Here is a 22899-nt window from a genome sequence, read left to right as displayed (position 1 = left end):
GGGGGGGGGGAGAGAAATGCAAATCCCGCCGCAACGTGAATGGGAACAAATGGGTTGATTCTTTTAATCTCCTAACGTGCTTAATAAAGCATTATTGCGATGCAAATTTTATTTTAATGCTGTACATATTTTATTTGACGTGCCGGTAATTCTAGTTGGCTGAACAACCCGCCGCTTGGTATTTTTGTTATTTCTGTTTCGGGGAGCTGGGGGGGGGGGGAAATTTTTGAGGCCATCGCGGGACCTGTGCCAACCGATACCCCCCCCCCCAGGAACCTCCACGGCACGCTCTTCGGAGGCTTAAGCTAAAAAATAAATAAATAGGAGGGCCAAATTCTCCTCTCATGACCCCGGCGGCAGCGCAGCAGCCCTGGCGAGCCCCGCTGCCTCTCCCAGCCCTCCCACCGCTCCCCTTCCTGCCCCTTTTCCTGCTGCATTGGGGAAGCCCCGAGCACAAACTGGGCATCGTCCCGGCTCCCCCCAAGGAAATCTGGGCTCCGCCAGCACTTGGAGAGCCAGCCCTGCCTTGGGAGGGGGGCTGGGGGGGGGGACCTGCCTCATTTTATGCCAGTGTGTCAAGGTGCAAACCTGATTGCAAAAGAAAGAAATTAGCGACAATTATAATCATCATGCCAGGCTGCGGCTCTCTAATAGAAAACTGTCATTTTGGCAGGATAAATGCAGCTCCAAGAGCTCTGGGAAGCAAACACGGGTGCCTGCAAACGTGCGAGCCGGGGAAACGCGCCCGAGACCTCTCGGAAAGGGCTCCTGGGCAGCGGGCTGAGCAGTGAATGGCTTGGGGTGGCGAGAGACGAGCCAAAGGGCAGGGAACAACCAGGTAGCAGCACCAACCAGACCAGGGGCACAGGTGGAGGAGCACCCAAAAGGGATGGAAAAGCCTCTGCTGGGGGCACCTGTGGGGTCCTTGAGGCGGAGACCCCCAGGGCAGAGCCCCGCAACCCCTCCTCGTGGGATGCAGGAGCAGCACCGTGGGGATGGGCACCACTGGGGGGGGACGGCTTTGGAAAGCCCTCGGGTGCAAGCAGGGCACGTGCCACATTCAGGGCTGGAAACCCAGACCCCACAGCTGTGAGGAGCAGGTCTAGGAGCAGGCAGGAGGATCTCCTGGTCTTCTGCTCGTCCTTACAGCTGGACAAGCCTTTACTGCAGGAGGCGAGGAGAGCAGGGGCGTACAAAGCACCCGTGGCCCCAAAAAGGATGGGGCACCTCCAGGGAAAAGCTGATCCCATCCCAGACAGGTCAGAGGTGGGGCCAGGAGGGCTCTCGGGGCTCCCCAGCAGCAGGGAATGGCCACAGAGGGGATTCACGGGGGGTCCAGGAGCTGCTCCCGAGGCTTTGCCCCAGCACCTCGCCTCCACCACCCTGCGCGCCCCTTCCCACCTTCAAGCCGGGGGGGCTCCAACCTCTAAAAAGCCAATTCCCGAGGGTCCTCCGGAGGAGCAGACCCCACAGAGGTGACCGGGCTCACCCACAGCCCCAGAAAAAGCCTTTACGACCACCACCACCGAGAACCCAGCCCTTCTCCAAAGCACACCCCCAAAAAAAACACCCCAGAGACCAACCTGAGCGCCACGGCCGCATCCTGCAGGGCTCAGGGGGAGGCAGGGGGAAAGCAGAGCCCCCCCCCCCCAGCCCAGCCTGACACTGAGCAGCCCCCCGGCTGCTCCCTGCTCCACGTGGGGTCCCCTCAGACCCATCACCCAGCCTGGGGGCACCCTGGGGTGCGGGGGGGTTCCCCAGGAGCGAGACACCCAGGGAGGGCCAGGAGGAGGCAGGGTGCCGAGGTCCTCACCCTCGTTAAGGCCCCCAGGCATGATCTTGCCTTTCTGCTCCCCCCCCCCAATAATAATAATAATAATATTTCATCTGCCTTATCTGATTAGGTTAGGCTCATTTGTGTGTGTGTTTTGTGTTTTTTTTTTTTTTCCCCAAAAAACACCTTTAATCACCTCGCAAATTCCCCGCCGTCGCAAACAGAGCCACCACAAACATTTGCTGCAATCCAAGTTTTATTTTCGGCAATTCTTATATATATATATTTAATGCAAGAAAGGCAGCTGTAAAAAAATGAAATAAAAATTTAGAAATATGAAAAAGACAGAGGCTGAGAAAACATTAACCAGGCCCTGTGCTTTCTGCTAAAGTGCCTTCATTTCATTATCATTAAATTTGCCTAGTAATTAGATTTCAGTGCATGAATATTTTAAAAAAAAATGTAACAGACAGGCTGTCAAAAAAAAAGCACGACAACATCAATTCGGTAATTTTTTAGACAGAGACATTCATAAGCAATTAACACAGATTTCCCGGGTTTGGAGACTTTTTTTTTTCCTTTCTTTTCTTCTTTTTTATTTTATTTTTTTTCCCTTCCAGACTTGTGTTCTTCACCTGAAATCAAAAGAAAAAGAAAACCACCGTAAACATCGGCGTTGCTGGTTAAGCTGATTTCATCTTTTTTTGGCTCCCCTTGCCCCGTTTCCCCCCCCAGCCCCGCTGAGCACCGTGGGGCCAGGCACCGGCCCCGCAGCACCCGCTTCACCCAAGGTGTCACGGAGCTCCTGGCTCGATTTTCAGGCGTTTCTGCTGAAAACGGTGATTTTGAGCATTATTTGCATGGTTGTCCATTTTGCCGGCTCCCTAATTATGCGATCTGTGTTCGGCACCGCTGCAGGCGAGGGGAGGCTGGCGAGGGGCAAGGCGGCGCCAGGGCCTGATCCTGCACCCGGCTGAGCATCGCGGACCCCGTCCCATCGAGCGCATGGGGCTCGGACCTCCCGCAGAGCCAAGGGACCAAAACCCAAACCCACCAAGCATCCCTTGGCCGAAAGCACATTGACCCAAACGTCCCTTGGCCAAAACCACCTTGACCCAAACGTCCCTTGGCCAAAACCACCTTGACCCAAACCCATCCCTTGACCTAAACACGGGCGGATGGTGAAAACCCGCACCTTGTTTTTAGCAGCATCACCGGCAAACTTGAGAATGCCCCAAAACAGCCCCACACTAAGAAAATCCGAGACCTCAGCTAGGGTCATGCCTTCCCGAAATCTCCTTTGCGAGGTTTTATCGGCAAGAGCAGGGAGTGGAAGCAGTTGGTACAAGCGGCTGAACGACCAAATCAAAAGCATGTGAGCAGATTAAAGAATCAATCTCCCCGTTTGATGCAGAGGAAATCCCGCTAATTATAAAGAAGGGGCTTATTTCCTGGAGTCACTCTGTTTGAAGTCATCAGAAACTAGCAATACTTAATTACCCGACTTTATGGACCAGGGAGCGGCGAGCCCCTTCGCCCGCTCGCCGGTGCCATCGCTGGGGCTTGCGGGGGGCGGTGGGGATGTTCCTCCCGTCCCCCTGCGCTTATTTATTCCGACGAAGCCCTTAACATGAGCCGGCGGGGAAGCATTTCCACACGCGCTTCAAGAGGAGAATATAATGAAAATTAAAAATAATCATAAAAAAAAAATAAAGCAACCAACACAACAGAGCGCATTAGCCATGCAAGCTACCTGGGTATTAGCGCAGGCGTGTGGGCTTTGTGCTAGCGAACACCTGCGGGATCAGGAATTTGGAAGGAAACCCAAGGGAAGGCGTTCACCGCATCCGAATCCTCGGGCAGGGAAGGGTCCGGCCGCCACCAGCTATCCCTGGGCGAGATTATGGCCCTGGAGCGAAAATAACGCCCTCAGGTATTCTGGGGGAGAGCACGTGGGAAAAGAGAGCGGCAGGGAGGCACGGGGGCTCGGAAATGGCACGGGGTAAGGTGATGTAAAGGACTCGGGGAGGTGCCACATGCGGGGAAACGCGTTCAGCACGTGGCCGGGATGGGCTTCGCCCAAACCGCCACGGGAAGGCTCCAGCTCCGGCCGCCAGGTCACCCACATGGAGGAGGAAAAATGTAAAATCAAACGGCAGCGATCATATTGCAACAGACTGGGAGAAAAGCTCAAAAACTGCGACCCAAGAGATTCAAAAGGGGAAATCCGACTAAGTTCGTTTTTATTAAGTCTTGTCCTTGTCGGTGCAGTCTCAAGGGGAGCCGAACTCTGAGCGCGCCTCGACCAACGCCCCAGGAGAACCCGTCCATGGTCAGGGAGCAAACCCCACGGAGCCAAACCCACCCCAAGGCCGACACTGGGGTCTCTGTGCCCCTCGACGCCTGCCCCTCGTCCTCCTAAAGGTTTCGGGCAGCTTCCATGGTGGCGGTGCCTGGAGGACGCAGCGTTGGTTTTGCTCCGGTTGGTGTTGGCTTTCCAAATTCCTCACCACTTTCTCCAACTAAATTGGTAAATCTGGGGACGGGCAGCAGCAACCTCTTCCTCCAGCCCCACCAGCGCTCACCCACCCGGCTCGAGGTCTCTGTTAGGAGCAGCAGCTATGACACCCGAGGTTTTGGGGTTTTTGTGGCTCCGTCCCGGTGTCTATCGAGTGCTGGGGGACGTGGCGCCGCCGCGCTCTGAAATTCTGCACATACCAGCTCGCCTCGGGAATGTCCCAGGAACGCTGCTGCGGAGTCATGAGGCTTCACAGCCAGGAATTGGGGGAGAAAAGGGTGGTTTATTTTTTCCTAAGAGAGAGGAAGGCAAGCTGCTACATCCAGGCTTGGCCTAGGTGGGAAACTGTGCCGGTCGGAGCCATCCCTCCTGCGGGGGCTGAGCTTTTGTGCAAACCAGGCTGGGAGCCCCGAGATGCAAACTCCGGGGGGCTCTGGGTGCTGCTGGGGCTCACACTGGGGCAGGACACCCACCAGCATCACCCTTGGGTGCTCTCACTGCTGCACCTCGTGCCCATTCCTGGCATTTTTTGCAGAAAAACCCTGCCCGGCTTCCCCAGCGCTGTGCAGAAGGCTGGATTCCCAGCCTGGCGCTTGCTGAAGGACGAGAGCTGCGTTTCCCACCCAGAGGCATTTTCTCCAGTCCCCACCGGCACTTTCTGTGCTCCAGGTTCCCCCTTTGAGGCACGGCCTCCATCCGGAGAGCCAGCGGAGGCCGGCGAGGCAGGTAGCCATGGTAGGGAAGGGAATGGGCTGAGACGGCCCCCAAGTAAAACCTTCACCCCCTGCCCAAGCAGAACCCAGAAAGCCCCCAGGTGAGCACACCACGGGCGGGTTTTTCCTCCCCTCCTCAGCTCCAAGGTACGCGAGGAGGCGAGGAAGGATGCGCCGCGAGGGGAACGTCCCTGCCATTGTGGCTTGCATGTGGGAGGGGAATTGGGGCTTTTTGGGGCTGGAGGCCTCCTTCACCACAACCCATGGCTGGCACGAGCACAGCCAGCCCCATGCAGGGCTCCCAAACCCAAACCCAAACCCAGGGCTGCTTCTCTGTGTGCCACCCCAAGGCCAGGGCCGATGGCCGTTCCCCTGCGCCACCCCAAAACGGGCTCAAGCAGCAGCCCCATCCCCTGGTTCATGGGCTCCGCTGCGCTCAACACACCTGGAAAATAAACTCATCAGCAAGAAAACCTGGCCACAAGCGAAGCAAAGGCTTTAACGCCCCGCGAGGGCTGGGCACCCAAAGGTCCTGCTCCCCCTTCGCTCCCCTAGGGGCGATGGGGACAGCGAGGCGGGCGCGGAGCCCCCCGCAGCCGGCGGCTCGCCGCAGCCCGGCCGAGGTCCGTTTGTCACTTTTCCTTCATTATTTGCAGTTTGTACACAGGCGTCATTAGGGATTCATTCGGTTTCCCTAGCAGCAGGCATTAGTCTGGCTTCCCTTTCCCCCTCTCTCTCCCTCTCTCAGCAGCGCCCTTTATTTTTAGTGTCTTATTTACAGTTTGACAGAGTAACTGTAACCCTTGCAAGCTACTCCAGCGGCTTTAATCGGGGGAATAATGGGTCCTGTCTGGCGATGAATAGAATTTAGGGGACAGATTGTTCCACACTCGCCCGGTGGGGGTAATTTATTTATGTGCGCACTTGTCAGGAGGAGAAAGGGACGGGGGGATCTGTATGCGCCGAGGACACCGCCGCCCGCTGAAAGGCGGAGGGGAAGGGAGAATGGAGCCAAACGCCCCGGATCCCGCTGCCCCCCTGGCAGCTGAATGCCTCCGGTGGCCGTGAACTTGGAGGGGCCGAAAGCCCCATTCCCAGGCCCTCGGCACGTCAGCGGGGCCGCCCGCGGGTGCTGCCGGCAGCGGGGCTGCGGGGCTCCAGATGGGTCCGGCCGCGGCGCTCTGCCCTCCCCGGCGCTGCCCCGCATTGCCGCGGCGCGGGGAGCACGTCCCATGGCAACGGTACAGTAGCAGCGGCACAGCAGGGGGCTGGGAAGAGAGGCAAAGCCCTCGGAAAAATACAGGATGGGTCCAGACAATGGCCCCCCTCTCATATCATAAATTACACGGCGGCGACAAAAGGGGGACGGATGCTGACGCTCCCTCGCTCCCCGTTCCCAAAGTCCCCGCGCTCGCTGGGCGCCGTGGGCAGGGCGGTGGAGGAGGGATGCTGCGGCACCCATGGGCGCCGTGCTCGGGGAGAAAGCCCCAGCCCTGTCCCCACCTGCAGAACGGATCCTTCGCCCTGCAGCAGCCCCGCTCCCTGCCCCAAAACGCTCCCTGAGAGCCCGCTGCCCCGGCCCCAGGCTCGCCCACAGCACCAGGACCAGCTCCTGCTGCAGAAGGCTCTCCCTTCAGAAAAAAAAAAAAAAGGCCTTTTTTTTCTCTCCTATTTCCTCTCTGCAGCTCAAGGGCCAGAGCATTTCGCATTTATTGCCAATGGCTCAGTGCCTCTGCACGGCTTCTCCCACCAGCTTCTGCCTGGTGAGGGCTGGGGGTGGACGCACGGAGCTCCCCATGGGACGCGGGGTGCTCCCCAAGCCCCCCGAGCTGCCAGCAGCATCAGGCCAAAGGAGAAGGGGCTCAGGCTGCACCCACCAGCATCAGAGGACTCCCTGCTTGGCTCCTTTCCTCCCTGAAAGCACAAAGAAGCCTCAAAGCCTGTGCGTGGTGGCACTTCCTGACCCTCTTTGTGTCACCAACACGGCACGGAGGCACCTCGGCCCCGATGCGCCCGGTGCCACGCTAGGGCTGCCCTGGGTGCCCGAGTTTGCTTTACAGGATGGGGTCAGCAGGGCTGGGTACGAAGCACTTTCAGTTCCTGGGCTTCCAGTGGTACGGGAGAGCTGCTTGGAGCTGGGAGGGCCACGGGCTCAGCACCCCAAACCTCCTCGCCCTAGCCCAGGACACCACAAGCACCGTGGTTTCCCCATGGGCACCTCCCAGAAGCTCAAACCTCGCTGCAGCGAGCTGGAGGATGGCAAAGGAGGACAGCAAAGGAGGCCTGAGCCACGTGGAAAGCACCGAGGCATCTTCTCCAGGCAGACATGCACGAGGTCTTCTGGTGGCACCAAGGGCCGCGACGCAGCGCTGGGACGCGAGGGTTCGCAGTCATCCTTGCTGATCTTCAAGGTTGCTTCCAGCCCCGGTGATGCTGTGATTCTTTGGCTGCCCACGAGCTGGAGGACAGCCCTCACGATGCTCCTGGTGCCTCCTACCCCTCTCCCCAGGACCGAGGGCGATGCAGCACCCGGAGGTCTGGATGCTGCCCTCGTGGTCCCACGGCCAGGGCAGAGCGTGCTGAGACCCGAGCCAGCCCAGCACCAAGACCTTCCCTTGGCAGGGAGGCCAAACGCTCTCCTTGCTTGGCCAAACTCAAGCCAAGAGTGCTCGAATATGCTCAAAAAAAGGCAAAAAGGTGGCCTTCACCCCAGGAACCCAGCGGCTTGCGGGCCGGCCCCTGCGCCGCCGCATCCCACCGCCGCAGGACCTGGAGGGGGGACCCTCGCCCGGGCACAATGACTGTCTATTCTGCTGATCACAAGCCTAATCCTCTTTGGTTTTTAATTGGCATTTGGGCTAAGCTGATTTAAACCTCTTCACCTTGTTGGGTCCCCCCCTCCCCACTTCTTTCTTTTCTTTTTACTTTTTTTTTTTTTTTTTTTTGGACCAAATAACAACGCTGCCATCACCCAGCCCCCGGCACAATGACATCTTTGTGCGAAGGCGAGAGGAAAGGGGAAAGGGGGGGGGGGGGCGGCAAAATGTGCCGAACCCCCTCGGAAACAATGCGCAGTTTGTGATTCAGCCTTGACCACGGGCAAAGCACCCGCTTCAGCTGCGCCTCGGTCACAACCGCGCTGGCCCAGGCCACCGGTCCCCTCCCCAGCCTGGTCCCCTGCCCGTCACCTCCACCTGCGCACCCCGAGGTGCCCCCCGTGCACCCCCCCCCCCCCGGGCTCACCCACGAGGTTCGGTGCTGCCCGGCACGGGGATGCTCGGTGGTGTCCTTGCCTGTCCCCAGGGCAGTCCCCGGTGTCCCCGCGGCCGCGGTGCTGGCACCAGGCGTGCTCTGTGCTGCTCCAGCCAGCGGCTGCAGGCAGGAGGAGGAGGAGGAGGAGGAGGAGGAAGGTTCATGTGGGATCGGCCACGGCAAGGGCTTCTGGTGGCCGTGTCCCCCTGAGATGGTGCTGGTGGCTCTCAGGGCCAGGCTCTCCTGGGTTTGCAGGGTGGGTTTTTCCCACTCCTGGTTTCACGTGGTAACGAGACGACCTGGGACAGAAACAAAAGCAACAGAAGCACCTTGATTACCTCCACGGATTTCACATCGAAAACACAAAAATAAAAGAAAATATCCTCGCAGGAGCCCTTTGTTCCTCCAGGTGGGAAGGACGCCGCTGGCTGGCTTGGAGGATCGCGAGTTAACAAAACAGCTTCGAGAGGTTTTAGGAGCCAAACCCGAGGGTGTGCGAGAGGAGCCGGGGATGTGGATGGAGAGCAAGATGCTGCCCCCCATGCTCCCCGCAGCTGGCATCACCCGCACCCATCCCCGAGCTCCTGCCGTGGGGAAGCCCAGCCCATGCCAGAACCTGCTCGGCCCTCAGGGCGCGGAGAAAACCTTGAGAAATAAATTCACTTACCAGGAAATTCCCCGCGAACTCTCCCCGGGAGCCACGCGCCACGAAGTGCCGGCCACAACACGAGCAGAGCATCGCGCCGGGGGAAGCCACGCCGCTCCCTGGCAGGGACAGAGGGGGGAAAAGGGGACGGGAACGGGATGAACGTCAGCCCCAGCCCCGGTGCTTCTGCCCCGAGCTGGGTGCGGAATCGTTCAGCACCCCTTGTTGCCGCCAGCCTCAGGGGCACGGGAATCATGAGGCTGGCCCTACGGCTGGAAATCCCAGCAGAAAAAAAATAAAAAATAAAAATGCATTTTTCCATCAGCTTTCTGGGGAGCTGCGAGCCCCCTCCGTGCCCAGGGACGTTGAAAAACCCAAAGCCAAGGGGTTCATCCGGACACGGGAATGCCGGGCAGCTCCGAGGCTCAGCCACGCGATGCCCCCAAAACCACAGCCCCCTTACGGATTTATTGTGGCTTTAGATATTAACTTTCTCTGTGTATTTTCGTGAAAAACTCTGCTTTATCCGTGGCTCTTCACGGGCTACACAGGGATTTAAACATCCTGAGCAGAATTTATGGGGCACGTTTAATAGAGAAAGGCGTTTGGGGCAGAGAAAGATCCTTTTTCTGCTGGTTAAACCGGGGAGAAGGCAAACAGTGCAAAGGAGGAGACCGGCTGGGGACGGAGGCGACTCCGATGATGCCCAGCCTCAGCCCCAACCCAAGCCCAGGTCCCAGGAATGAGGAAAAAAATGAGAAAAAATGAACAAAAAACCCTCCCCCAGCACGGACAAATAAACGAAGGCAGGGGGAAATCAGCTGAGCCGCTAAGAGCCTTAGCGCATTTTTGCGGGCGTTAGGGACGGGGCGCCCATTCCTGCACGCGCTGGGCCGGGCGAGCCGAGCCATCAGTGTTTTTTTCCACTGGGGGGGGGGGGAAGTGATTTATTTTTCTTGAAACCATAAATTTCCGGTCGTTTCGGTTTGCCGTGAAAATTCCCCTCGCGCCAGGGTGAAGCTCGCTCCGCGTATTCAGACTTCCGAGTTTCTCATGGCAACAGAGGGATGGGGAGAAACGAAAAAAGAAAAGCAAACCCAGCCTCAGGGAGCACAGATTTTGTCACCGAAAAATCACAAGCCTCTCCACGTGGGGGTCTGTAGATAAAACACCCCAAAATACCTCAAGTGCCAGAGTGAAAAAAACGATCGGTTCACACGAGGCCGGGTTGTGCCGGACCCGGTGACTTTCCCCTCTCCTGTTCCGATTTCGGTGCCACGAACCAGCCCTAGGCTAGGGCAGGGATGACCCCACTTGTGTTTGGCATCGATTTTTCTCCTCCCCTGAACAGCCACAAAATGTTCTCGGCGCTAATTAAGTCTGTTGGATTTTTCTAATCCAAAAAGAATGGGGGGAAAAAATAAAAAATAATAAGCGAGCGGCTGCTCCCCTAATATTACCGCGACACGTTGAAAATCCAACGTCGGCTGGAGCCACTGCAAGAAAATTCGGGGGTTGAACCAAACCCCCAATGCCCCCGCGTGGCATGGAGCACTTTTTAACGATAATTACAAAAAAAAAAAAAAAAAAAAAAAAACCTTGTAGAAAGGGCTGGGCACCTGCTTCAGCACCAACCCCACCGCAGGGATCGAGGACGAAATAAAATCGGGGCGTTTTAGGGCGCGGGTGATGCCGGTGGCGCTCGGTGGCCACGACACCGAGCCCATCGCCGGTGGGAAAAGGAAAAATTTGGGCGGCCGAGGCCGGGACGGAGGCGCGCTGAGCCCCGTGCCCCCACGGCGAGCACAGGGGGGCGAGGGCAGGAGGCGTCCCCCCCGTGCCCGCGGTGGCACAGAGCGGGGAGAGAGCATCGGCCATTTTACGTGCCGGCTGCCTAAAATGGTGGCTCGCACCTTTTTCCCTTTCTGCTACCGTTTCCAGCACGCATGCACCCGCGGGGAAGGGGAGGGAGAGGGGCCGCGGCCCCCCCAGCGCGGGCGAGGGCGCCGGGAACGGGAGCCAAGCTGGAATTAGAGGGGGGGGGGGAAATTAAAGGAGGGGGAGAGGGAAGGATGCGCTCGCCTCGACACGGCCCATCCGCCCTTGGCTTTTGTGCGTCGAAGGGAGAGGCAGGAAGGCATCGAGGGGGGGAAAAATGGGGGGAAAAATAAAAAAAAAAAGGGGGGGGGGGTGGGGAAGGGGGGAAGAAAGGCGGCGTTTGGGTGAGGATGGGGGAAAACACGGAGGGGGCAGGGATGCGCGTGGGGCGCGGGGAAATCTTCCCGTCTTTCTTCGCCGACCCCCCTTCGCCCTCCCCGCAATCCCGCTTTGACTTTTCCCACAGAAGTAGCCAACCTCCAAGAATGCAAATGACATTCATTATGCAAATGCATGCAAATCAGGTTTAACTATCGGAAGAAGGGCTCGGAATTTCTAATGGCTTAACTCTTTCGCACACAACCACCACAACAAGAGCCCGCGTCGTGGTGCTTGGGCTTTGTGTTTGCGCCGTCCCTCCCCAGGCACCCCGGCCCCGCACCCTCACTGGGGTCCCCCCCCGGTCCCCCCTGAGCATGGGGACGAGGGGCACGGGGAGGGCGGGGGAACAAAGCACCAGGAAAACAACCACAACAGCCCCAACCCCATTGGCGTGGGAGCGGCTGCCCCTTCGTTAAACAACGCCAGCAGGAGATGAGACAAAGCAGGCTGAAACGCAGAATTTGAGGGGGGGGAAGGAAGAAAAAAAAAAAAAGAAAAAAAGGAGGAAAAAACAGGCCGCTGTGGACCGAACGTAAAATCCCAGTGATGCATCGGCGATGGCAGCCACCAAGGTTTGGCGACCTGCACACCAGGACGGCACCCAGGCACTGTCCCAGCCTCTCCTGGCAGGAAAATAACCACCAAAAACCCCACCTTTTCCTTTTTATTTATTTTTTTCCCTTCCTTTCATCAAGGGGAAAAAAAAAATTACGCCCTTTCCCAGTGTGCTGGATGAGCTACCAGGCACCCATGGCCGCGATCCACCCGGGGATGCTCCAACGCAAGAACCCGAGCCCTGAGCCTCACGCGCGGCGTAATTCTGAATATTTCATGGCTACGCTGTTATCGATCAGCAATAACGATGTTACGCCTCCTCTGAGCTAAAACCACCTCGTTGTTTGTTTTCTACGTCTCCTCCCGATGGCCAAATTTGTGTTGTTTCCTCCCCAGCTGCTCGAAGGCTCGTTATTTGAGCTAGGAGCTGCTGCGGGAAGGAGCAATTATCTCTGTTAGGGCAAGGAATTCTCAAAATTTTAGGGAATGGCTAAAAAGACAGCCATAAATCAGTTGTTTTTATGATCTGGCGTGTTCCAAAATGCAGAATGCCCCAAATTACTGGCCAGTTAGGGAACAAAAAAATGCAACTTTATTTTTCCCCCCCTCATCCCAGCCTGTTCAGCTAAGGCCTCTCCACAGCCCAAAAATATTCAGCACTTCTGCCAGCCTCAAGTGTCTAAAAAAAATAAAATAAATAAAAATAGCGAGTCGGCCCCCTCCCTACCAAAAAAAAAAAAAAAAAAAAAAAAGAGGGGAATAAAAATAAATAAATTAGCAAGATGGATTTCTTTATTTGTCCCCTGGCTTGACACCCACCAGCCTTGCTGGGAGGGCACCCTCCAGCTGCCCGACTCCGAGCCCCAGATTTCCAAGCACACCCGATTCCTGAAGCTGGGGGATTTTTCTGGTTTGATTTTACAGTAATTATCAGATAAATTATTATTTTTTTAATTAGATGAGAGCAGGGAGGTACAAGCGAAGGTCGGTGGGTGCGCCAGCGTGCGCCCCGTGCCCAGCAGGGCTGGCGCTGACAGCTAACGACCAAGGTGCAGCATCATTCTCATCTCGCGGTGCTGAGAAAGAAAACTTCTGATTCTTCCTCACGAGCACAAAAGCAGCACAGAAATTGGCGTTTGGGCAGGGCGATAACGGGGGGGGGTCGCTTGGCAGATACCTGGTGTCACTGCGGGACCGCGCGGAGGCTGCTGGAAGGGCAGGCGAGTCCGTGGGTTTCAAGCCAGGAATGGTTTGACATGGAAAACCTCCCTCGTGGAAAAGCGTTAGGCACCAAATTCATCAAAGTTATTATTTTTAAATTAAAAAAAAAATAAAAGGGGCTTCTCTCTTTCCCTTCCCATCCCTTGCCAACTCGATTTAAGAGCCTGCTCTGACCCCGCGCACACCTCGAGCATCGTTGGCCGTGGGAGGAGGCGGCATTTCTGCAGCCCAGAGGAAGCATTTTGGGGACGGAGGACAGAGGAGCTGCCAACACCCACGGCCTTCACAGCCCCACCGTGCCCAAAAATCCACCTTCCCAAATGTTTTCAGCCACTTCACATCCGAACCCCGTTGGGGAAGCACAGGCACCGAGCGTTTATCCACGCAGGGGGTGGGACGGAGCCCAGCAGCTCCGACAGCGATCCCTTCCTCGGAGGCTCCACGCTGGGAAGAAGGAGGAGGAGAAAAGGACAAATGACAAAGGGAAGGGGGGGGGAGGGGGGGGGATTTTTTTACGTTGAGAAGTTGAAAGAAATCATTCCTTGCGGAAGTTAGCAAGGAGGGGGAGAGGAAAGGCTGCATGCACGAGGCGCAGCCGTGGTTTGGGATAGGGCACCGGGCCTCGCCCTTTGCCTGCCTGTTTGGGGCCAAAATGTTTATTCCTGGTCATTCCCAGCAAGCCCTCAAAAAGGGTCCAGGGAAATATTCATGGGGCAAGACAAGCCATGCGCTGAATCCACCTTGGCCACCTGGCTGAGCATCCCTTCCTGATTCCACCAACAGCCCCATACAGAGCTGGCCCCGCAGCCTTCAGCCCCCAACCACTTTCCAACCCCCTCCCAGACGAGATGGCCCTGAAAAAATGAGCAGGGGGTGAGCAGAAAGCATCACACACAGAGAGAGAGGTGGGAACGCTGAGCCCTCAGTGGCCACGAGCATCCCGCGCTTGGACCAGGCTCCCGGGACAACCCCGTGCCTTAAATAAAGGATTTTCAGCGAGAACCCCGATTTGTCGCCGCTCCCATCGAGAGTGAGAAGAAAAAGAGGAATTTTCAGTTTGTGGGGCAAAACGGGAGGTGGAGGTGCCATCAGGCAACCGCACCACGATTTCTCCGTGGGTCACAGGGAGCGGGGGGATTTGTGTTTCGAGCGCTGGGCCTTAAAAAAGGCAGGAGGCAGAGGCAGCCAACGCAGGTTTTTTTTTAATCCAGATTTTCTCATCTCACCCGGCCCTTTTTTAAAGCCAGCTCACGAAGCTTTCTGGGGCCAGGCTCCATTTTTTTTTTTTTTTTCCAGCGGCTGGGGCATAATTGTCAAGGGAAAAAAAAAAAAGGCAGGCCCACCACCCTTTTTCTAATTTTTCCCAAAGACCTCGGAGGCGTGAGCACTCGAGAGTCAAATTTGCCCAGGACCCGCGTCCCCTAAGAAAGCAGGGCTCATTCGCCTTCCACAAACTCCGCAGCGGCAACAAAAGTCCCTTTCAAGCCCTTCCAGACGCAAGTCCTTCAGCTCAATTAGTCAGGCACACAGAGGCACAAAAAAGCCTCCCATTCAGGCTAGAGGCTGGCTGCGGAGGACAAGGGCGAAGAAAGGATCTTTCTCCCACGCTTTCACTGGGTGTCATAACAAGCAGAAAGCCCTCTTACCGGGGGATTATTGGAGATAAGAGCCCGGCCGAGGGGCTGGGGCTGCAGGAGGAGGGGAAGGAGGCTGCAGGGGAAGGAGGCCGCGGAGGCTGCGGATCCCGCACCGGCCGAGAACGGCACCGCGCACGCTAAAAGTGACGGCCCCGGCCCCCTTCTCTATGGGCACGGGAGGAATAATCCTGGTTTTCCATGGCAACCTGCTCACCGCCGGCCCGGCACTGGGGCAGGGAGAAGCCTGGGAGAGCCTCGACCCCGGCAGAGAGCCTCGTGCCCCGGGTGCCTCCCGAAACCGCCGCTGGCTTTGGAGCGGAGAGCCGAGGCCGTGCGTAAAGCAGCTCCAGAAATGGGTGGTTTCAAGATAATAATAATAAAAAAGAACTTTTTCCCCCCCCCCCTAAAAAAAAATAAAACGAGTTTTTGGAAGGCCTTTTGTTGCTCAAAACAAAGCAAATGGGAGGAAAGGAGCAAATCCCGCAGAGAATGGACTCTGTCCACCAAAATCGGGGCCCCCAGGTCCTGCGGGAATCAGGTGCCCAAAGCCCTTTAACAGCTCCCTGAACCTTTCCCAGGAACTCCACACAAGCAGCTCCATCCAAAGGCACAATTCCCTTCCCAGGGAGCAGGGGCACAGAGGGAAACCCAAAAGCAATAAGTTTGGGGCTCTCCACCCCTCCTGCTCAGCCCCGAGCCCTGCAGGGTGCGAGGACAGCCAAAACCAGCCCCAGGTCCTTTGGGGGAGGCTCGGGGAGGGGGCACAAACTCTCCAGCTCAGGCTGGCAAGCCGAGAAGCTCGCTCAGAATTAATTATCCCGTAATTGTGGGGTTTCAAGCACTTTCCTCCCCAGCAGCTGGTGCCTGCTGGGGCCAGGGGAAGGTGGCTTGGCCCCGAGGCGCTCCTGCCCTGCTCAGCCCAGGAATCCCTACAAGGAGTCGCTCCTGCAAAACCCCACAAAAGCTGAATGGTTCAATCTTGCCCAAAAGATCGGATATTTTCAGCCAGAAGGAACAAGCACCTCAAGGACAGCTCTCCCTCCTCCCAGGGGGCAGAGAGCGACAAGCGACACAGACCTGGGATCCCTCACCCCCTCCCTGTGGCTCACACATTGCCTTTCAGAAGGGACAAAAGGGATCCTGGAACAGATACGATATTTTTCTCCCCCAAAAAGAGATGTTTTGGGTTGGCCACCTCAGCAGACGCCCGCCATGGAGGTCACATCGAGCCTGGCACGGCTGTGCCAACACCAGTGATGTCCCTCCAGCAAAGGTGCTGCGCTCCCTGCACGAGCCCCAGGCCACCCCCTCCCCATCATCCCCAGGGTAGGATTTTTCCCCCAAATCCCACGTTTTGCAGCTCCACCTGCCCCAGCCCTGAGAGCTGATGGCGTGACGCCGAGCGGTTAAAACACGCCCGAGGCGGCGGCTCCTCTCCGCACCGCAGCGCCCTGCCACTGCCCCTCAGTCCCTGCGGGACAGGAATCCCTAAAAGCTGAATTAAAATGTATTTTTTACACCTAGCCAGAGCCCAGCCCGCAGCGGTTGGGATTACACAGCTTAGCTGTAGGGTTTCAGGTGGCAGCTCCGAGCCTGGACCCAGCTGCAGTGGGGGAAATCCCCCGGTGACACCAGCACGAGACCAGCGCTGGCCAGGAGCGGCTCCAGCGCCCAGGGACCTCCTGCCCTATAATTCAGGAACCAGGATTTCCCACCTTTTCCTGCAAAACCAACCACGGCCATCGCGGCCCTGCAGATGCCTGGATCCTGCCTGCCCCGAAGCCCCCAGCCACCCCCACTCCCCTCACATCTTCCAGCGGTGGATGAAGGCAGCGAGCAGGGACTCGCACGCACACGTCCTTTCCTATCTCCGTCCCTAAAAACCCTACAGGACAAGCCAGAACGCTGCCCCGGGACTATTTTTAGGGCCACGCTGTCAGTGGCAGCGCTGTCACACCAGCCCGGGCCAGCACAGCCCTCCCGCGGCGAGGCTGCGAGCGCCGCGGCTCCGCTTTCACATCCGATCACCCTCAGCGCATCCCAGCCACCTTCCCGGCTGCACCCAGCAGCCCCACAGGCGCCCAGCTCAGCATTTTCCTCCTCGCTACCCCCGGGGGAAAATGCCACCAGCTGTCCCCCCCCCGGGCTGGACGCAAGGGACCCGTCCAGTCCCATTTGTTGGATGCCCTGTGCCACGTTTGCACCCTGAAAGGGGGGCTCAGAGAAAGCCCCTCGCCCTCGATTTTTTGCTCCGTGGTGCAAAAATACAGCAGCGAGAATCCCAAAGCAAGCCCCATGCGGGGGCATCGGGGGCAAGATCCCAAATCTGGGAATGGGCCGGGGACCCCCCGAGGCGCAGCGAATTCAGAGCAGGGCCCCGGCCGTTCCCACACGGCCCCCGAAATGAAAGTGGAGCCTGATCCGATTCTCCCAGTGGCTTAGCGTGCCCAGTTTATCATAATCCTGGTAGAAAAAAAAATAAATAATAATAAAAATTGCTCCCTTGAAACCACTCGGGGGTTTTGAAGCCTGGATTGTTTGGAGAGGGGCGGCTGCTGGTGGCACAAAGGCGCTCTCGCCTCCCAGCCTCAGTCTGGAGGCTTCAGTACCCCGGGTACTGACAGCAGGGAACCTCACTCCTGCCCCCAGCACAGACCCAGAGTGGTGAGGTGCAGCCTCAGATGGCCCCAAAATGCCCCAGATCCCCGGCACTTTGGGGGCACCGCACTGGGAATTTGGCCGAGGCGGGGACATGAAAGCCAAAGCCCATCCTGAGTCAGATGCCAGGCTGCGACTGCTCAGGGTGGGGGGGGGGAAAAAAAAAAAAAAAAAAAAAAAAAATCAAAACCTATTCATACCTATGTTTCTACGCCTACACATGCACCACTTCTTTGTTATTGCCCCTTTCGACATCCCTTAGCACAAGTGCAAAGGAGAGGCCGGAGACCTGAAAGCCTCCGGCCACCGGGGCCTCCCTTTGTTCCCACCTTCGAGTCGCCAACGAGGCCAGCAGAAAATTCCTTCAGTCGGGGAACGCCTGCTGTCCTCCAACACAGAAATTCCATTTTTCTGGGGGGAGATTTAACCGTTTTGGGCTCAGAATTTGCCGTCACCTATCCCATATATTCGTTTTAGCCCTCCCAAAGGAGGGGTCGGTGCCAGCGGGAAGCGCTGACCCGTTCTTGCGCCCGGTGCCAGCGGATCACCAAGGCACCGATAGGGCTGAGGGTTCAGAGGGGTCCCTGCAGCAAACGGGCTGGGGAGGAGGAGGAGGAGGCAGAGGAAGGCCAGGACAGGGACACTCAGCCCAAACCATCCTTCCCCCTCCTCCTGAGGCCGCCTGAGATCGCCCGATCCCCACGGCCTCACACCGCGGGCAGGGGAGCAGCTCTCCCCGGCTATTTCAAGGTGAGAACGATGCATTGAGAGGAATTCTGAATCTCCAGCCACTCTGTTTGTACAGCTGGGTTCTTCTCAACAGCTCGCCCATCGAAAAGTTCGGATGGCATTTGCTTTTTTTCCTCCCCCCTTTTTATTTTGGCTCCAACCACGCTGCTTCAAGCAGGAAAAAGGAAGTGGAGAGCGCATCTCGCAACACAGGGGCGCAGAACCCGCACGAACATCTCCTCTTAACGTCCCCAGCAGTTACGCAGACACGAGGGAGAGGAGAGCAGACAGTGCTGAGTGTTAAGCAGTCACATCAGAGTGTCCAAGCAAGCTTAAACGGCCACACGCAAGCTTCAATTTAGATCAACGTCACGCCAACACGCGGGGCTTTCCTAGCGCTGCTGCGCCCCGGGAGCAAAGTGGGGAGAAAAGGAAAAAATATATATTAAAAAATGCCCCAAACGGCTGCTTGCAGCCTGCCCCAGTTCCCAAAGGCCACCTGGACTTCCAGTCCTGGGCTGGAAGCGCTCGCCTGCCGCAATTCAGCCAAAATGTAAAAGAAATCTCTGCCGAGATGGAGAGCGGCATGGTTACAGAACTGGGAGACGTTCCTGCCCCTCTCTCGGGGTCTCTGCCCCATTCTTGGGGTCTCTGGCCCTCTAAAGAGCCGGGGTGGAGGGAAAAGGACCCCATTTTGGGGGGCTTTGCACCCCAGCAGGGATGGGGACGTTTGCTAGGCGCTCTCCAACAGGGGTGCAGGACCCTGGTTGCCCCCTGCCACCAAACAGCACCAGCACCTCCTGCCCTGTGCGCCCCCAGACCCACCCTGCTCCAGGGCAGCACCCAGGCTGCGGGGTGCCCAATTCCCCACCCAGCTCTGCCCTCGTCCCAGGCCACGAGCCCCCATTTCTGCCCGTGCCTTTTGTTATCCCCAAGCAAGTGACACCACCAGGCTGCAGCCTCCGGCGTGCCCCCCGCGCACAATTGGCCACGGCAGAAACCCAAAAGGCGAGCGCACGGCACCGCTTCCAGCCCCGGATTGGCCAAAAAGCACCGTCCTCCCCCCAGGATGAAGGCACCGGCCAATGGTGGGTGGCACGTGGCAGCTCGCCGCCGCTCGCCCAGCCATAAAAGCGCCTCGTCCCCAAGCCAGGAGCCGCCCAGCACCACCACACGAGGATTTGGGGGTGGGAGACGCGGCCGCACTCGGTGCCGGCATCCGAGCGTCGTGGGGAGCAGTGGCTCCGGTGGCCACGAGACTCGGAGGGACTGAGGCATGGTGACATCCCACTGCCACCAGGGCTCGGGCACTGTCCCCCGAAAGATGCTCGAGCCTAACGCATGGTGCCCGAGACCCCGCCAGACCCCCGGAGAATTCCCCCATTCCAAGTTCCACGGCCAAGGGAAATAAGCTCATTTATTAATTTAAAAGTAACCCCAGGAGCAGGACAAGTCCTTCACACTGCACCCAGAGCTCCAGCCTTTCCCTGTCCCAGGAACAATTCCTTTTGCCTTTTTCCTTTTTTTTTTTTTTTTTTAAATAAATAAAGGATCCTGCACAAGAGCGGGTCCAGCACGGCTCAGAGGCCAGCTCTTTTTCTCCATCCCCCACAAGGATTTTTTGGGAGGTTGCAATGCCATAAATACTCCTTCCCCACCTCAGTTCAGGTGCTGCCACCCGTATGGATTTTTATTATGATTTTTTTCCCTTGGAATCACCATTCCAAGGTTATATTTAACAAATAACCGAATCCACCACAAGACCTTTGTGTTCTAAGCACCATCGCGACACCGCTCCGAACAGGCTGCTGGATTTCACGGCAGCCTCTAAGCCAACCAGCTTGACCATTAAAAGCGGGCGAGAAGCACCCGGCCCACATCTTTGACCTAAAATCCCCTTCTAGAAGAGAGCAGGTTAAAAAAAATAATAATAAATCTGATTCCATGAGGAAAAGGATGGCAGAAAATCCAGTGCAGGGGGTGACGGCCAGCGTGAATTTGCAGTCGGAGAGGATAAATTAAATAAAATCAGGTTCCCTGATTAGCCTCATATGGTTTCACACCCGAGTTATAAATATATATTTTGTAAATCCCTGATCTTGGAACCTTAAATCCATTCAGGGAAACGCTCATAGACAAAGGGTTAAACGGAGAAAGCCAGCGCTTGGATCGAGAGGTACTGGGAAAGAAAAACAAAGAAAACTGCAAGATCCCATTTTCCAAATCACCACCTCGCTCTTTCTAGCCCTGATACCAAGTTGTATCTGCCGGGGAACGAAATTACACATTAAGCAGGGAGAAAATAGAGGGACGGAGGGGAAAAAAAAAAAAAAAAGGTGGTGGTGGGGGGATGAATCCAGCGTTCGTGTTTGCAAAACAACCATGAATAAAGCGTGCTCTGGCGCTGCGTTATTGCCCAGATAATCCACGGCAGTAACCTGCAGCGATTTACGGGCTCTGGGCTGCCGTGGGGCTGGTCACTCGAGGAAACTTCATCCTCGGGGTGCAGCCCGGGTCCTGCACTTCGCCCATTCCTGACCTGGGGAAGTTTTACTTCGTTAATTCAACCACGGGCAGCGGCCGAGGGGAGAGCGGCCGCAGCCTCGGCTGACTCAAGGCAGGCGGTTTTTTTTTTCCCCTCTCATGCACAGCATCACTGAACTCTTCCTTGAAAGCGTAAGGAGGAAATTAGGTGCTTAAAAATTAACAAAAAAATAAAAAATAAAAAATCCTACCTCGGGTTTTAATTCCAGTCCCAAAAAGTTGTCTTTTTTTTTTTTCCCATGCTTTTTTTTTTTTTTTCGCCTCTCGTTTCCTTTCTCTTCTTTCTTTTCCACTCCTTTTTTTTTTTTTTTTCCTCTCCTTTTCCTCCTCTTCCTTTTGATGAATTTCCTTTCTTCTCCACATCCTCCTCAGGCGTGTACTGGGGTTATTTTTACTTTCGGTTATCTAGCTTTATGAAGAATTGACACCACTCATACAGCTAGATAACCAAAGATAACAACCAACCCCTGAAGTCTACAGCATCAGCAGGAAAAAAAAAGCCAGCCTCCTCTTCTCCAGGGGCTTGGGAGGAAGGAACGAGGGAGGAAACGAATAAAAAGAGAGGCAAATATTAGCAGTGCGATCCGGAACAGCACAGACACGTCAGGGTCCTCGACCCGGCACCGAGCTCCCCTCAGCACCGGTGGGACGAGCAGGATGAGGCCCTCGAAAATACGATTTTGGGCAGAATTCGGGGAATCAGCACCCAGGAGCTGCTCGTCGCCGGCTTAAACCTGGTCCATTTGCAAGCCAAATGGTGCTCTGCAGGTGCTGAAAACCGAGCCCACGGTGTTTTTACTAACCTCGAGCCCCCTCGGATTGAGCAAAGTGAACAGAATTTGTCCTTCTGGTCCCCTGTGTGAAGTTGGGGGCACATTTCCTCTCCCCCCCCCCCCCCCCCCCCCGGGACCCCCCCCCAAAAAAACAGCGGCCCAAAAAAAAAAAAAAAAAAAAAAAAAAAAACACCCGGTTAAAAAAAAAAAACTAAATTGCGATGCCCCGGGGTCGGGCCAGGGGTGTGTGTGGGGGGGGGGGACGGGAGGGATGGAGAGGGGCGGAAAAGGCGGAGGAAATGATGGAAGGCTGGGAAGGGAGGACAGGGGGGGAGGCAGCGAGCCCTGCTCGCACGGCTCCGCGCCGCTCCCCGCAGCCCCCCGAGCCTTCATCCCTCTTCCTCCTCCCTCCTTGGGGGCTCTGCTGACCCCCGGGAAGGGGGGTTTTTGCGGGGGGGGGGGGGGGCACCCGCAGGCGGCTCCTTCCCGGCCGAGCTCCGCGCCTCCACCCTACCTCCCCCGGGCAGCCTCCGGGGAGGCACGGCAGCCTCCGCCTTCCTCGGGAAGCCCGGAGGGCGTCCTCCCTGCTGCCTCCACCTGCGGACGGCTCTCCCCTCCAACCATCCATCCATCCACCCCCCCATCCTCCCCTCCATCTCCTCCCAGCCTCCTCTCCATCCTTCAACGCATCCATCCTTCCCTCCATCCTCCCCTCCATCCCTCTCCCCTTCCCTCCATCCCTCCCTCCACCCTTCCATCCTCCCCTCCGTCTCTCCTTCCCTCTCTCCATCCTCCCCCCCCACGTCCCCGCCCGGCCCCAGTTATTTCACCTGCAGCCCTCCTGGCTCCGCGGGAGGCCAATTCGCACGGCTCGGCACGGCCACGTCCTGCGGGCTCGGCACGGCTCGGCACGGCCGGGGCCGCATCCCAGGGCCACGGCAGCATCCTCCGGCCACGGCCACGGCTCGACCCGGCTCGACCCGGCTCGGCTCGGCTCGGCTCGGCCCGGCCCGACAAGGCTTGGCCCGGCTCGTAACGGCTTGGCACGGCTTGGCACGGCTCGTAACGGCTCTGGCACGGCTTGGCTTGGCCCGGCCCGGCTCAGAACGGCTCGGCTCTGGCACGGCTCAGCCCGGTTCCAGCGGCCGCCCGCAGGCTGTGCGCCGGGGGGGAGCGGCGCGCGGCACTTTTCATTCATGCTTTCCCCACTCCCGGCCCTCGCCGCCGCCTCCCATTGGCTGGGCCCCGCCTGACGTCACCGGCCCCGGTTCCCACCCCTCTGCAGCGCCGATCAATGGGCGGGGGGGGGGGGGGGGCCGCGGGGGGGGGGGGGGGGGGGGGGGGGGGCGCCCCACCCCCCGGCGGGGCCCCCCCCCCCCCCCCCGGGCGCCCCCCCCCCCCCCCCCCATAGCCCCCCCTCCCCCCCCCCACCCCCCCAATCGACCCCCCCAACCCCCAAACTCCCCCAACCCCCCAGACCCAAAACCCCCAACCCCAACCCCCCCCCAAAGGCCCCCCGAGCCCCCACCAACCCAACCCCAAAACCTCCAACCCCAACCCCAAAACCCCCCAACCCCAAAACCCTCAGCTCTGACCCCCCCCACCCCAGCCCCACCAGCC

The 22899-nt window shown here is 57.7% G+C and overlaps 1 long non-coding RNA gene across 3 annotated transcripts; it reads right to left on the bottom strand.

Moving 5' to 3' along the window:
• Nucleotides 1-4372: 4372 nt before the first annotated feature.
• On the bottom strand, nucleotides 4373-22296 carry LOC118178313. Of its 3 annotated transcripts, none has more exons than XR_004756120.1 (4): nucleotides 20698-20924; nucleotides 8925-9022; nucleotides 6879-8556; nucleotides 4373-4789 (listed from the first exon to the last, which is right to left on the bottom strand). It is a non-coding gene; the product is annotated as an uncharacterized LOC118178313 (long non-coding RNA). The 3 variants fall into 3 exon arrangements; XR_004756119.1 differs by lacking the exon at nucleotides 4373-4789 and adding an exon at nucleotides 22110-22296 and having other exon boundaries at nucleotides 5809-8556; nucleotides 20698-21028; XR_004756121.1 differs by lacking the exon at nucleotides 4373-4789 and having other exon boundaries at nucleotides 5809-7463; nucleotides 8249-8556; nucleotides 20698-20861.
• Between the last annotated feature and the right edge of the window lie 603 nt (nucleotides 22297-22899).

The sequence above is a fragment of the Oxyura jamaicensis genome, chromosome 25 (assembly GCF_011077185.1).
Source record: "Oxyura jamaicensis isolate SHBP4307 breed ruddy duck chromosome 25, BPBGC_Ojam_1.0, whole genome shotgun sequence".
NCBI lineage: Eukaryota > Metazoa > Chordata > Aves > Anseriformes > Anatidae > Oxyura > Oxyura jamaicensis.
The sequence above is the reverse complement of the archived record's forward strand: the minus strand, read 5'-3'. Positions and strand labels throughout refer to the sequence as shown.